This window comes from Aquarana catesbeiana, linkage group LG03 (genome assembly GCF_042186555.1).
Source record: "Aquarana catesbeiana isolate 2022-GZ linkage group LG03, ASM4218655v1, whole genome shotgun sequence".
NCBI classification, from domain to species: Eukaryota; Metazoa; Chordata; class Amphibia; order Anura; family Ranidae; genus Aquarana; species Aquarana catesbeiana.
The window spans coordinates 127,606,917-127,621,645 of NC_133326.1; the positions used below are offsets into that span (position 1 = coordinate 127,606,917).

The following is a 14,729-nucleotide window of genomic DNA, read 5'->3' on the forward strand; positions in this document are numbered from 1 at the left end:
ATCTGCAGTGTAGGAGGGCTACTAGTGAGTAGGGATGGGCCATGGCAGATTCCAAAGAAAAATTAGAGTAGCGAGAGGATTGCGTTATCCAGTCTAGACTAGTTCTAAGCAAGCATGCTATGTTGTAAATTCTAATATGGGGGAGACTGATGCCCCCTTCGCGTCTGGGAAGATATAGTTTTTTGAGAGCTATACGTGGTCGTTTGTTTTGCCAAAGGAATTTAGATATAGAGTTATTTAGTGAAGTCACATCTTTATGATGGAGAAGTAGTGGGATAGTTTGCATTGGGTATAGTAATCTAGCAAAACTGACCATTTTCACTAAATGACATCTTCCCAAAAGCGAGAGGGGCAGATCCATCCAGATATTTAGTTCCTGGGTTATTTTTGACAATAAAGGAGGGTAGTTGAGGTGGTATAAGGAAGAAGGGAGTTTTCCAATTTTTATTCCCAAGTCGGTGATATGGGATTTAGCAACAGGGAAGATTGAATGCTGGGTCCATTTTGGTAGGGCGTGGGTACCGATGGGTAGAATTTCGCTTTTGCTGTAGTTTATACGGAGACCAGAGCACAAGCGAAATTCGTCGAATATATTTTTTATGTTAAGCATATCGGAGGTGGGGTTGGCTGAGAATATAAGGGCATCATCTGCAAATAGGGATGTACGCAGGTCATGTGTGCCTATCTTTATGCCATGAAGGGGGGCTAATAATGTTAGGTATCTGGATAGTGGTGCTAGTGCGATATTGAAGAGGAGTGGGAAAAGGGGGCAGCCTTGGCGTGTGCCCTTATGGAGGCGGATTTCTTCTGATAGAAGACCTGCTACCACTAATCTGGCTGTTGGAGCTGTGTACATGGCGGTGATAAGATGATGGAAGGGACCAGTGAAGCCCATTGCTGACATTGTCAAGGATAACCAGTCGAAGCTGACGTTATCAAAAGCTTTTTCTGCGTCTAACGTGATAATGGCATGATCAGTGTTTGGGGAATGGAGTGCATGTTCGAGTGCTAGCATAACTTTGCGGATGTTAAGAGTGGCAGTTCTTCCTTTGATAAAGCCTGATTGGGCGGGGTGAATTAGAGAGGGCATAATATCTGCTAGTCTAGTGGCAACGATTTTTGAGAGGATTTTCATGTCTAGGTTGAGTAGGGATATGGGCCTATATGAGCCCGGTTCCTGAGGGTCTTTGCCTTTTTTTGCCAATAGTTTTATAATGGCTTGGTTCCCTGATTGTAGGTATGTACCTCCTAACCATATATTCTGATAGACTTGGAGAAGAGTGGGTTCCAGAAGGGGTTGTAGGGTTTTGTAGAATTCACTGGTGAAGCCATCTGGGCCTGGGGCCTTAGATAGAGTTAGGTTCCGGATGGTTACCGAGAGTTCAGGGAGCGTGATAGGTGCATTGAGGGCTTCTAGTTGTGTTGGGGATATTTTGGGTATAGTTATTTTTTCGAGAAAAGCGCGTGCTTTTTGTGTATCTATGGGATCTGAGGCATAAAGAGTAGTGTAAAATTTTTGCATGACTTTGTTAATTGGGAGTGGGGTGGTGTGTATGGCGCCTGTGTCGTCACGTAGAGATGTGATGTGTGTGGGGCGGTATGGACCTTTGCATAATCTGGATAAAAGTTTTCCTGCTTTGTTTCCGAATTTGTGGAATGTAGCATCTAGATGGGCCTTCTTGGTTTTTTCCAGGGTGTTTACCCAAGTGTCAAATTCTCTTTTTGCTACTTGCCATTCAGAGCGTGCGGCTGGGGAGTCTTTAGTGTATAGTTCTCGTTGTGCTTGATGTAGGCGGGAGCTAGCTTCTTTGTATTTAGTAAGGGTGTTGCGTTTGTAGGAGGCTGCATAAGATATGATACGGCCCCTTAGGAATGCTTTACCAGCGTCCCAGAATAGGTTGGGATCATGAATGTGTGGGGAGTTATTTGAGGAATATTCTGCCCATGCTTCTGAGATATAATGTTGAAAGTCCGTGTTGTTATGCAGGTAGGATGGGAATCGCCATATTTTGGGGTGTGGGGGTAAATCAAGGTTGTCGAGTGTCACCTCAATAGGGGCGTGGTCAGAGATGGTTATGTCGTGAATAGTGGAGTTCTGAAGGAAAGGGAGGAGATTGTCAGAGCCAAAGAAATAGTCTATCCTAGTGAATATTTTGTGTGGGTTGGAGTAGAAAGTGAAGTCCCTGTCTGTCGGGTGGGATAGGCGCCATAGATCCTGAATGTGGATGGAATCCATGGTGCTGGCCAGGAGGGAGGGGGTTGGGGGGTTCGTGTCCTGTTTTGGTCCTTTCGGAGAGGATCTGTCATCTATCTGATGGAGAGTGTCATTAAAGTCTCCTCCGATCAGGTGGGGGTGATGCGTGTTGTTTAGAAGCCAACTGGTTAGTTCAGTGTAGAATTGTCTGCCTGGGTTGTTGGGGGCGTAGACGTTAGTTATTACTAGTTCTTTGGAGCCTATTTTGACGTGAGCCGTGAGTAGACGGCCCTGTGTGTCATTTTTCACAGACAGGACTGAGCACGGGAGATTCTTGTGTATGAGCAGGAGAACGCCAGCTTTGCGTCCAGCTGCCTCTGAGCCTAGAGCTGTGCCTACCCAGAGCTTCTTCATACGGTGAAAGTCTGGGGCAGATAAGTGTGTTTCCTGTAGTAGTGCTATGTCGGCTTTGAGCCGTTTGAGATGCCTTAGGATTTTCATTCTCTTTTGGGGGGATCTGAGACCCTTTACGTTCCATGAGATTATTTTCATATTAGGGGGGGTTGAAAGGGGGTATGTGTAGGTAGGTTTGGTTTAACATTATGTGTGTGGTATGGTAATGTACTTGCTGTGACCGGGGGGCATGACGTTGTTATATGGGAGGAGATTTAAAACAGAAGTGCACTTGATTTGGTAAGGGCCATGGAGGAGAAAGGGAAGAGGGGGAGGGGGCATAACATATACAGGGAGTAATAAACAGGAGAGTGTCACAAATAAAACCATTAAACATGAGAACTTCGCTTTTTTCCGCATGGCGTCACTGTGTAGGTCAACTCCCATATCAGGACCGTTGCGGTATATCCCCAGTGAGCCCTTGGAATTTAGCCAGGTATTCGTATTGGCACCAAGGGTTAATATTCTTGGGGGAAAAGGGGGGGGGTGGGGTGCAGTTAGCCGTACACAGTGAGGCCAGGAGGACGTAAAGAACATATTTCAGAAAAGTACTACTACGATGTAACCTAGAAAAATGGAACATAGAAAATGGCTGTATATAACAACATTATACATTACATGTCGATGCACGATATAGAATAGGAGGAACCTGGGGGGGACAGAGGAATCTGCTGTCCAAAACTTTGAGACCAGAGAGGTAGGGTGCCGGTTTCCGTTCAGCGAGCAGTGTAGCGGTGCTGGTCTGGGACGGATGATCTGAAGCGATTGGGAGAGTCCTTGCGCGGGCTTCTTTGATCCAGGGAGCGGTTGAGTTGAGAGCCTTTTGAAGAGGTGTGTTGTTGCGCGTTGGGAAACAAAGACCGCATGTAGGCTTCTGCTTCTGAGGGTTCCTGGAAGGAGAGTTGGTCCCCGCTTGGCGTCTTAAGGCGTAGGGTAGCCGGGAAGGCTAAGGTGAATTTGATTTGTTGTTTAAAGAGTTCGGAGCATATCTGTTGAAAGGCCTTGCGTTTCTTGGAGACTTCGATGGAATAGTCAGCAAAAATCAGGACCCTCACCCCGTCGATTTGAAGCGAGCGGGTTTGTCTGAATTTTTGGAGGATAAGAGCCTTATCAGCGTAGTTCAGGTATTTGGCTATGATGGGCCGAGGGTTTTTGCGTTCTTCACTATAAGACCCCATCCTGTGAGCGCGCTCCACCGTGCAGGAGCCTGTTAGGCCTAGCGCCTCTGGGATGCGTTGAGAGCAGAATTCCATTAGGGCAGATGCTTGGACCGATTCGGGTATCCCCACGAATCGCAGGTTGCTCCTTCGGGATCTGTTTTCCAAATCGTCAAGTTTTTGGAGTATGTATTGGTTTGTCTTGTCTTGTGCTTGTTCTGTGGCTTGAGCTTGGTACATCTCTTCTTCCATGCTTGATTGGCGATGTTCTAGCTCGTTTAGCCTAGTGTTATGTTCTCCTAGCTGGGCCTTTATCTGTTTCATCCCCGCATTTACAGCCTTTTCCACTGATGCAGATATCATGGTGGATAGAAGTGCTGCTACAGCTTGTGCAATGCGTTCTGTTTTGTGATCCCCGGCAAGCTGTGGAGATGTGGCTGATAAGGAGAAGGCCTGGGAGGAAGCTGCTTGAGGAGAGGAGGCATGAGATTGTTTGTTGGGCAGGAGATGCCTGAAGGGATGTGTGTGAAGCATTGTTTTCACTTACTTCCATCTCCGCCGAGTGCTGCTGCTGCGCGCCTGTGTGAGCTTCCGTGTAGGCCGAAGCCGGGGCCTCGATTTGCGGCTGGGCCGGCGGTGCCGTCGGGGCCGTATTGGAGCGGGAGCCGCGGACCTCCACGAATCGGTCCATGTAGCAGGTATGTATGCCCAAGGTGGCCGGGGGTGTTGGTTGGCTTCTGGGCAGGCTTTTTATGCCGATTTGGTGTCCTCAGAGCGGGAGCTGTGTGAGGGTGCAGCTACTCCATGCGGCGCCGGAACCGGAAGTTGCCCTGATTTCTAAATGTCCTTATCTCTGGTATTAATGCCTAGATTCATCAGGTTGCCATTTTTTATGAGATAGACGTCTTTCTGCTCACGCCTCCTTAAAGACCGGCCTTTGGCTCTGGTCAACTTTCTTCACCAGATTAGTACTGGTAAAGGTCAAATTTCCCTTGTTTTCATTACTCCCCCTATGTGTTGGTTTCCCCTCCATGTGGGGCCTATAAGTGCACCAGCACTTGCCTGCCTCTCTCACCAAACATCTCTTATTACTGTTGGTGGTTTCTCCACAGACTGTCACCCAGAGATCTCCCAACATCTCTAATTTCTTGATCTTTACTAGTTAGGAACTTCTAATGCCGCGTACACATGATCGGAAATGCCGCCAGCAAAACTCCGATGAGAGCATTTTGTTGGAAAATGCGACCGTGTGTATGCTCCATCAGTCTTTTGCTGGCGGAATTCCAGCCAGCAAAAGATTGCGAGCATGTTCTCTACTTTTCGGTTGGAAAAGTTCCTATGCGAAAATGCGTTCGTCTGTATGCAATTCAGACGCACAAAAAATCACGCATGCTCGGAAACAATTTGATGCATGCTCGGAAGCATTAAACTTCATATTCTCGGCTCGTCGTAGTGTTGTACGTCACCGCGTTCTTGACGGTCGAAAGTTCAGAGAACGTTTGTGTGACAGTGTGTATGCAAGGCAAGCTTGAGCGGAATTCTGTTGGAAAAACCATCCAAGTTTTTTCTGACAGAAATTCCGATTGTGTGCACGCGGCATTAGCCTCTAGGTTGAGCACGCCTCTTTCTCAAGGGCATGCAGGTCGTGCCCTCCACACTCTGTACTCTATCATGTAAGGTAGTTCTTACCTACTGGTATAATAGGGAACACCATCTTAGGCTTTGTCCCCATTCCTCACCTGGCAACTTCTTCTTTTCAGAATCACCTAGTCCTTGGTATACTTGGTTAGGCATTGTACATCTTCTTCCTAGTACCTTGGCTTCTGCACTTTTTTATGTACTCCCTTTTGCCTTTTCCAGGTACTCCCACACAGATCTGTATATTAGTGCTCAAAGGGGTTTCTACCTTAAATGGGCCTTTGTAATAGCAGAACCTCCTTATCTGTCTTGACTTGGCAGCCATAGTGCTGCCTTGGCTCCCCATGTTTTGTTCCTGGAGTCCTCCCCTTTTCTTACACTACATGGCATGACAAAGAAGTCAGCCCTCCTTGCTTCCCTTGGACTCCCCTTTTTTTGCAGGGAATGAGTAGGGAAGTGCCATGCATCTTCATCTTTCCCTGCCTTGAAGGCATGTCAGACAATTAGTGGGGTTAGGACTTTCATCTGTGGCTGCCTGCCAAATAATCCTTGCCAACTGACCCCTTTTCTGTTCCTCACACAGCAGTGCCTCTATGTGTTTCCCCTACCTCTTCCACTTGACTAGTTGGATTTTTTGTTCTAGGGCTTTTAACCTCAGTGAACAAGTCCCTCCTTCCCTACCTAAACCTGCTCTTCCAAAGATATTGTAGTTTATAGGTTCTTTACAGCATCTAGCATAGGTCATTTTCAAAGGTGGCAGGGCCATCACCCATTTTCCTTTTCACGTTTTCAAAATGTGAAATGCTGATCCTTGCATCGGTTATAGGGTGCTTCTGCTGTCGACTGTCTAATTGGGTCAGTTGACCATGTTTTTTCCTTGTGGTCTGTTACTGCTGTTTTGTTGCTTGGGGACATTCAATGGCCTGAGAATCACATACTGTGTCCTGCACTTTACTTATTAACCACTTCCCACTGGGCCACTGCACATATACGGCCGGGTGGGCGCTTCCTCCTTCTGAGTGGACGTTCAGGAACGTCCCTCAGAAGGAGGGGGATCGCGCGCGTGCCCTCGCAGTGGTGCCAATGATCATCTGCACACATATGTCAGTGATCATCTGCACACATATGTCAGTGATCATCTGCGCACATATGTCAGTGATCATTGTGTACATATGTCCGTGATCACACAAACCAATTATTATACACTTAACGGTATTTTTTTTTACCAAAGACATGTAGCAGAATACATTTTGGCTTAAATTTATGACAAAATTAGATTTTATTGGATTTATTTTAAAACAGAAAGTAGAAAATATTTTTTTTTTTCAAAATTTACGCTCCATTTTTTCGCTTATATTGCAAAAAATAAATTGATTTGTGAATAAATACCACCAAAAGAAAGCAGTGTTGCATGGCCGCGCAATTCTTACTGAAAGTGCAAGAGCGCTGAAAGCTGAAAATTGGCCTGGGAAGGAAGGGGGTGAAAGTTCCCAGTATTGTAGTGGTTAAGATAATAATGTTTTTTGATGTACCTGTAAATTTAATATATTGGAGTACAGTACAGGACATCCCCTCTTTACTCTTTAATCTCATTACTGGTTCCTAAACATCTGCAGCCTTACAAAGTGGGCAGGGTTGTATTGGTGCACAGGGGGCATTTCCCAGCAAAACTTTCCCAGCAAGTTATTGGCAGAAACCCCATGGTCTATCAATCTTCTTCTTTTTTTTTTTTTTTTGTTAGAAACAGTAAGATGCACATGTTCAAGGCAGTTCATTGATTAGTAGAATATAAAAAGAACCCAATCACACCTACCAGTCAGAAAACAAGATCTAAAAAAAAGACCACTATAACAGAAAGTTGTGTTGCAGACGTGAAGTGTAAAGTCACACTGCCATGCTAAGGCAGCTCTGCAAAGTGTGGACCCTAACTCAATTCTGATAGAGCCCCATCTTAGAATATATACAGCAATGAATACATTGGAACAGATTTGCCTTGGAGGTAGCCCAATCTTCTTTAAAGGTGCAGAGACACACCAATAGCCCAGATTTGCTCAAGGCCTCTGGTGTCTATCTGCATAAATACAAGAAAAGAAAAATCTTAGTTACATAGTAGGTGATGTTGAAAAAAGACACAAGTCCATCAAGTCCAACCTATGTGTGTGGTTATATGTCAGTATTACATTGTATATCCCTGTATGTTGTGGTCGTTCAGGTGCTTATCTAATAGTTTTTTGAAAATATCGATGCTCCCTGCTGAGACAACCGCCTGTGGAAGAGAATTCCACATGCTTGCCGCTCTTACAGTAAAGAACACTCTATGTAGATTATGGTTAAACTTCTTTTTTTCTTCTAATTTTAATGAGTGGCCACATGTCTTGTTAAACTCCCTTCCGCAAAAAAGTTTTCCAGAAGTTGCCCTTCTTTGTACTCACTCCATTTCCAGTACATCCTTCCTGAGGACTGGTACCCAGAACTGGACAGCATACTCCAGGTGCGGCCGGACCAGAGTCTTGTAGAGCGGGAGAATTATCGTTTTATCTCTGGAGTTGATCCCCTTTTTAATGTATGCCAAATATTCTGCATGCTTTGTTGGCAGTAACTTGGCATTGCATGCCACTGCCGAGCCTATCATCTACTAGGAGCCCCAGGTCATTTTCCATCCTTGATTCTCCCAGAGGTTCTCCCCCCAGTGTATAGATTGCATTCATATTTTTGCCACCCAAATGCATTATTTTACATTTTTCTACATCAAACCTCATTTGCCATGTAGTTGCCCACCCCATTAATTTGTTCAGATCTTTTTGCAAGGTTTCCACATCCTGCGGAGAAGTTATTGCCCCGCTAATACCAACCACTCAGATCAATTTACACCTAGCATAAATAAGGTTATTATGGGCAGGACAGTTCACAGAATAATACATTACAAAAGTACATCAGTACACTTACCAGCTAGTCAGCCAAAATGTCTTCCATTTAAATACTCTGGCTAGCTAGTGTTTTAGGATCACCTAGTCTAAATTTAAGTGATCCAGGGAATTTCAGCTCTGCCCTTCAATCTTTCTAAAGTACTTTTTTTATACCCCTGAGCATTCTTTAATAAATTATTTATTTATAGTAACTAATTATTACTATTATGCCCTTTCCATCCCCACTGTGGGTTAACACTTTTCCAGTGTGGTGTATTGCATTACTGCACCTGTGTCACATTAAGACAGTTTATTCAAATAATTAATTGACAATGCACCAAAATGTCCAAAAGCAACCAGATATGCACCATTTTTGGCAACACAGTGCACCAGAAAGCATGGTAGTGCACTGCAACAACTGTGTGTTGGAGCTGCATTGCGAAAATAAATAGCATGACGATGCAGTAATCACCACACACCACAGTGGAAAAATGTGCACCCAGCCTACAGGAAGAATTCTGTAGAGGAAGATGTGGATCTTTGGAAGGGAATGTTGCACCACATACAGTATATTGAGTGGCAGAAAGTTTCAGTCCCACATGGAGGCATTCTGAGAGCACTGCTCTGTTTAGAATGGAAACATTGAAGGAACAACAGAAGTAAGGAACAACAGAAGGTTTGCCTTTCTCGGTTAAAGCAGACCTTCAGTCATTTTTGCAACTTTCCATCTATGAAATCTTCTGCTCTGTTATTTTATTTTTTTTAACAGATATTGGTTTATTCAAATGTTGCGCAAATGCAATGCAGGTTTACAAAGATATACAAATAAAAGTTAAACACATATGGACAACAATATATAACACAATCTGCACTTATCCCAATACGGACAGAGTTTCCTTTGGATTGAGCCTGAGGGGGGTGTTCATGCCCGCCTAGCCCCTCCCACCCCTGAGGAGGAATGAATAGGTGAGGGGAAACGAGGATAGGGAAGGGGGGAGATAGACAAGATCAGGGTGCCAACAGGCCTAGAAAAATGTGAGGGGGGACTGGGGAAGATGCAAGGAGTATTCATTCTACAATACCACAGGGCCATAAGCATCAATCCAAGTGGACCATACTTTGTCAAACTTCTTTGACAGTTTCTATTCACATAAGTTAATATATACAGTGTCAAAACAGCGTTAACCGCAGAAGCCCAAGTGGCCCGCGTGGGCGGAGTAGGCTGTTTCCATTTGAGAAGGATTTCTCTCCGTGCATAATAAAGTGCATAAGACAAAAGTAGGTTCATAGGCCTAGAGGCCACAACTTCATCCATGATACCCAGAAGCAGTATGCGCGGATCAGGCTGGAGAGACCAGTCCCCCAGGCCATTCAAAGCATTCAGGACTGACTCCCATAGCCGGGCATTGCCATACCATATGGTAAAAGATTCCAGTAGAGGAGAGACACCAGGTGCAAGTAGGACTAACCTGTGGGTAGATGGCTGCTAATCTTTGAGGGGTATAATAAACTCTGGAGGAATTTAAACTGAATAAAGCGGTCCTTAGCTGAAATCATATTGGTAATGTAAGAGCCTGTGCATTCCTCCCAGTCATCTGGCCCTTGTTGGATAGTACAACATTTTTTTTCTGCCAGTAAATTCCTTGTATAGCCCACTTCCCACTTCCTAACTGCCCACAGTTAAAATGGTTGCAGCCAGAGTCAGTGGAGGGGGATTTCTGCAGCATATTTGGCAAGTACAGAATCACAGTATACAATGGATATAAAAAGTCTACACACGCCTGTTAAAATGTCAGGTTTCTGTGATGTAAAAAAATGAGCCAAAGATCATTTCAGAACTTTTTCCACCTTTTAGTGTGACTTATAAACTGTACAACTCAGTTCAAAAACAAACTGAAATCTTTTAGGTGGAGGGAAGTAAAAATAAAAAACTAAAATAATGTGGTTGCATAAGTGTGCACACCCTCTTATAACTGGGGATGCAGCTGTGTTCAGAATTAAAGCAATCACATTCAAACTCATGTTAAATAGGAGTCATTACATACCTGTCATCATTTAAAGTGCCTCCTATAAACCCCAAATAAAGTTCAGATGTTCTAGTAGGTCTTTTCTGACATTTTCTTAGTTGCATCCTACAGCAATACCCATGGTCCACAGAGAGCTTCCAAAGCATCAAAGGGATCTCATTGTTAAAAGGTATCAGTCAGGAGAAGGGTACAAACGATATTCCAAGGCATTAGATAAACCATGAAACACAGTGCAGATAGCCATCATCAAGTGGAGAAAATATGGCACAACAGTGACGTTACCAAGAACTGGACATCCCTCCAAAATTGATGAAAAGACGAGAAGAAAACTGGTCACGGAGGCTGCCAAGAGGCCTACAGCAACATTAAAGGAGCTGCAGGAATATCTGGCAAGTACTGGCTGTGTGGTACATGTGACAACAATCTCCCGTATTCTTTATGTGTCTGGGCTATGGGGTAGAGTGGCAAGATGCAAGCCTTTTTTTACCAAGAAAAACATCCAGCCCGGCTAAATTTTGCAAAAACACATCTGAAGTCTCCCAAAAGCATGTGGGAAAATGTTATGTTCTGATGAAACCAAGGTTGAACTTTTTGGCCATAATTTCAAAAGATATGTTTGGCGCAAAAACAACACTGCACATCACCAAAAGAACACCATACCCACCGTGAAGCATGGTGGTGGCAGCATCATTCTTTAGGGTGTTTTTTTTTCAGCTGGAACAGGGGCCTTAGTCAAGGTAGAGAGAATTATGAACTGTTCCAAATACCAGTCAATATTGGCACCAAACCTTCAGGCTTCTGCTAGAAAGGTGAACATGAGGAACAACAAAGGAATGGCTTCACCAGAAGGAGATTAAAGTTTTGGAATGGCCCAGCAAAGCCCAGGCCTGAATCAGTTTGAAAATCTTTGGGGTGATCTGAAGAGGGCTGTGCACAGGAGATGCCCTCGCAATCTGACAGATTTGGAGTGTTTTGCAAAGAAGAGTGGGCAAATATTGCAAAGTCAACATGTGCCATGCTGATAGACTCATACCCAAAAAGACTGAGTGCTGTAATAAAATGGTGCTTCAACAAAGTATTAGTTTAAAGGTGTGCAAACTTATGCAATCATATTATTTTAGTTTTTTATTTTTACTTCCCTCCACCTAAAAGATTTCAGTTTTTTGTTCAACTGCGTTGTACAGTTTATAGGTCACAACCACTTCCAACCTGGCCTATAAGAGAATGACGGACGGGAAGTGGTTCTGTTATCCTGACTGGACGTCATATGACGTCCAGCAGGATAACATGCCGAATATTCAAGGTATGTATACACAGATGGGTGGGTGTACAATACCAAAATTTACATGGGCCTAGCGGCCTGAAGGTATAGATGCAAACCAAAACAGTGGTTTATCGTTCAATCAAAAAAAAAGTACTAATGCCGTGTACACAAGGGCGGATTTTTCGGCATCAAAGGTCCGACGGTCTTTGCGACGGACTTTCGACGGACTTAACGGACTTGCATACACACAATCACACCAAAGTCCAAAGAATTTGTACGTGATGATGTACGACTGGACTAAAATAAGGAAGTTGATAGCCAGTAGCCAATAGCTGCCCTAGCGTCGGTTTTCGTATGACGGACTAGAATACAGACAAGCTGATTTTTCGACCGGACTGGAGTCCGTCGGAAAGATTTGAAACATATTTCAAATCTAAAGTCCGTCTGATTTTCGCCTGAAAAAGTCTGCTGCAGGTCCGATGAAGCCCATACACGGTCGGATTGTCCGACGGATTCGTCCCGTCGGACCAGTCCAGTCCAAAAGTCCACCCGTGTGTACACGGCATAAAAGTTGTATAACAATGTTATAGTGCACTTAAGGAAATACAGCAGAGTAGTATAGATTATATGGTGAGTATTAACAAACTTTGTAAGTGCTTTTTTTAAAAATTATATTCCTCTTTGTTCTGTTAATGATTTTAGAATTCACTTATTTTTAATGTATGTTCTCTAACACATTAGTTAATGATATGTCTAATCTGGACGGAATATGATAATAGCTTGCTGCTAATCTTTGTCTTTAGCAATGATAGTGTTTTATTTATATCGGGAATAAAATGTGAGCGCTGTTACAAGAGGTCATGTTTTATGGTTGAAAGTCTCAACTCAAATATGTTTACATAAGCTGTTTACAATTACACTTTCTGGATTAATAGCCTTGCCACAAATTATTCCTCTCATATAGCTGGCTCAGGGTCTACTACAGTAATTAATTCATGTATAGGTACCTAAGACTGGAATACAAAAACTGGATGGGTTCCAAAGGACAGGTAAGCCTTTAGCTTAAGTACATGCTATAGCCATCCAAGTTTTACACGTTTATACCTTTTTGGTAAAGAAAAGGATAATCGCTGAGGATTTGTTTGTATCAGGCATTTTAGGGACTGTTTGACACATTTAGTCGTATTTAGTAAAGGCTTGTTATCCATGAGCACAGTGACCAAAAGAAACCAATCAAAATTTAAAGTGATACTAAAATTTTGTTTTTCTTTTTCTTTTTTAAAATAAAAAAGAGGTTATACTTATCAGCACAGAGCGGTCATTTACCTCCTCTTTCACAGTCACCACTGGCTCCTTCTTCCTCTGAGTGCCCTGTTAGCAAGCTGGCTGCTAAGGGGGCACCCCTGCATGTTTGCTCCCAAGCCAGGCTGTATGCATCCATAGACACACACATCACCGACCAGCCCCGCCTATCGCTCCCTCCTCACAGGAGTTTGACTGACAGTAGCAGGAGCCTACTGCTGTCAGAGTCTCTTGTGAATCCAGGAAGAAAGAAGAGCAGTGCTGCAGCCGGGATGGTGCTAGATTGGTGAGAGTAGCCAGGTAAGATATGGAGGGGGGGGTGGGAACAGTTAGGAGTTTCATAATAAATAGAAGCCTTTTCTCATGTCTTTTCTGCCCAACCCATCCGAATTTGCTTATCTCCCCTTGAAGTGGGTCTTCATAGTTTTAAGTAAATCTAAAGGAAATTGTACAGAGATTGTACAATCAGATTGCATAGCGTACGGCCATCTTTATACAAGTACATAGAAGGGAGCGGGTGGAGATATTTAGCTGTCAGGCCCCGTTCACATCTCTGTGTAGCTAAAACTTGCGTTTCCGCACGCATTATTTTTTTGGGGGAGAGCATTTCCGCTCTTCATGCATAGGGCAGTCCATTCACTTGAATGGGCTGCTCTACGCGTAACAAACACTCCAAATAAGCTCCAGAACATTTTTTTTTCTTTTCAATCTTAGTTTATTTCAATAAAAGGGTATAACAGAAAGATAAAGTACTTTACAGTATAATATTACATAAATTATACACAGAACAATACGGGGAACCTTAACTATATACGCACAGGAATATATGCTTTGGTATACAGCTTCTGGTGAAATACTTTATTAACACCTTGTATATAGAGGACTTTAATGTAATAGTAAAATAACATGCGTTGGGGAACCATCCTATAACCACCTTTGTAATTTTGCACGTTAGTGTCATCAGGAGATTCCTCCTACTTAGGCTGGAACACTGTAGGGATCATTTAATCATTTATTATAAATATTCATGTTATTGAGCAATTCTGGGCATATGATCTTTGTTTATATATTTGATTGTCTGGTTCAGTACATAGAGAGAAGGAGACAGAGAGAGAGGAAGGAATGATATCATGTATAGAGGTAAGGGATGGCTGCAAAAGTGTGTAACACCCCAGCATGGCTACTCGGCGGGAGAAGATGGGGCATCCCTGACCCATATGGGGGAGTCATCGGAGTAACGAAACATCGACCATGAGGTCCAGGTGGTGAAGAACTGTTCCTCCTTCTCCGCTTCCTGCACCAGCAGGCGCTCCAGATCCCTTATCCGATCCACTTCGACAGCCCAATCACCCAAGGAAGGTACATCCATTGTTCTCCAATATCTGGGGATCACTGTCCTGACTGCAGCCAAAAAGTGGCGCAGTATGTCTTTTTTAATCAGCTTGAGTGGACCCGGAAGCATAGATAGTAGGGCTATCTCTGGTGTGGGCTTAATTGAGGTCGCCATCAGCCTGCTGTATAGATCAAAGACCTTTTGCCAAAGTTTCCGAATTGGAGGGCAGGCCCACCAGGACAGGCATCTCCAACAAGTATCTGATAGAGAGGGGTTAAACCGTTGGATAGTCACCGGGCATCTGTACCACCTTGTTAATAACTTGAAGCCTTTTTCTTGAGTTTTAGTTGCCAAAGAGATCCTATGCGTTAGGATAAAGCTTTTTTGCCAATCGGCAGGGGAGATGGAATGCTGTAGATCTGTTTCCCATTTCTGCGTGTATGTTGGAAGGTCAG

General features: G+C 43.8%; 1 protein-coding gene across 6 annotated transcripts in view; it reads left to right on the forward strand.

The window, feature by feature from the left end:
• The window catches only part of SCAPER (S-phase cyclin A associated protein in the ER), a 500,548-nt gene that overhangs the window by 248,512 nt on the left and 237,307 nt on the right, over positions 1 to 14,729 (forward strand). The gene's annotated exons all lie outside the window — the stretch shown is intronic.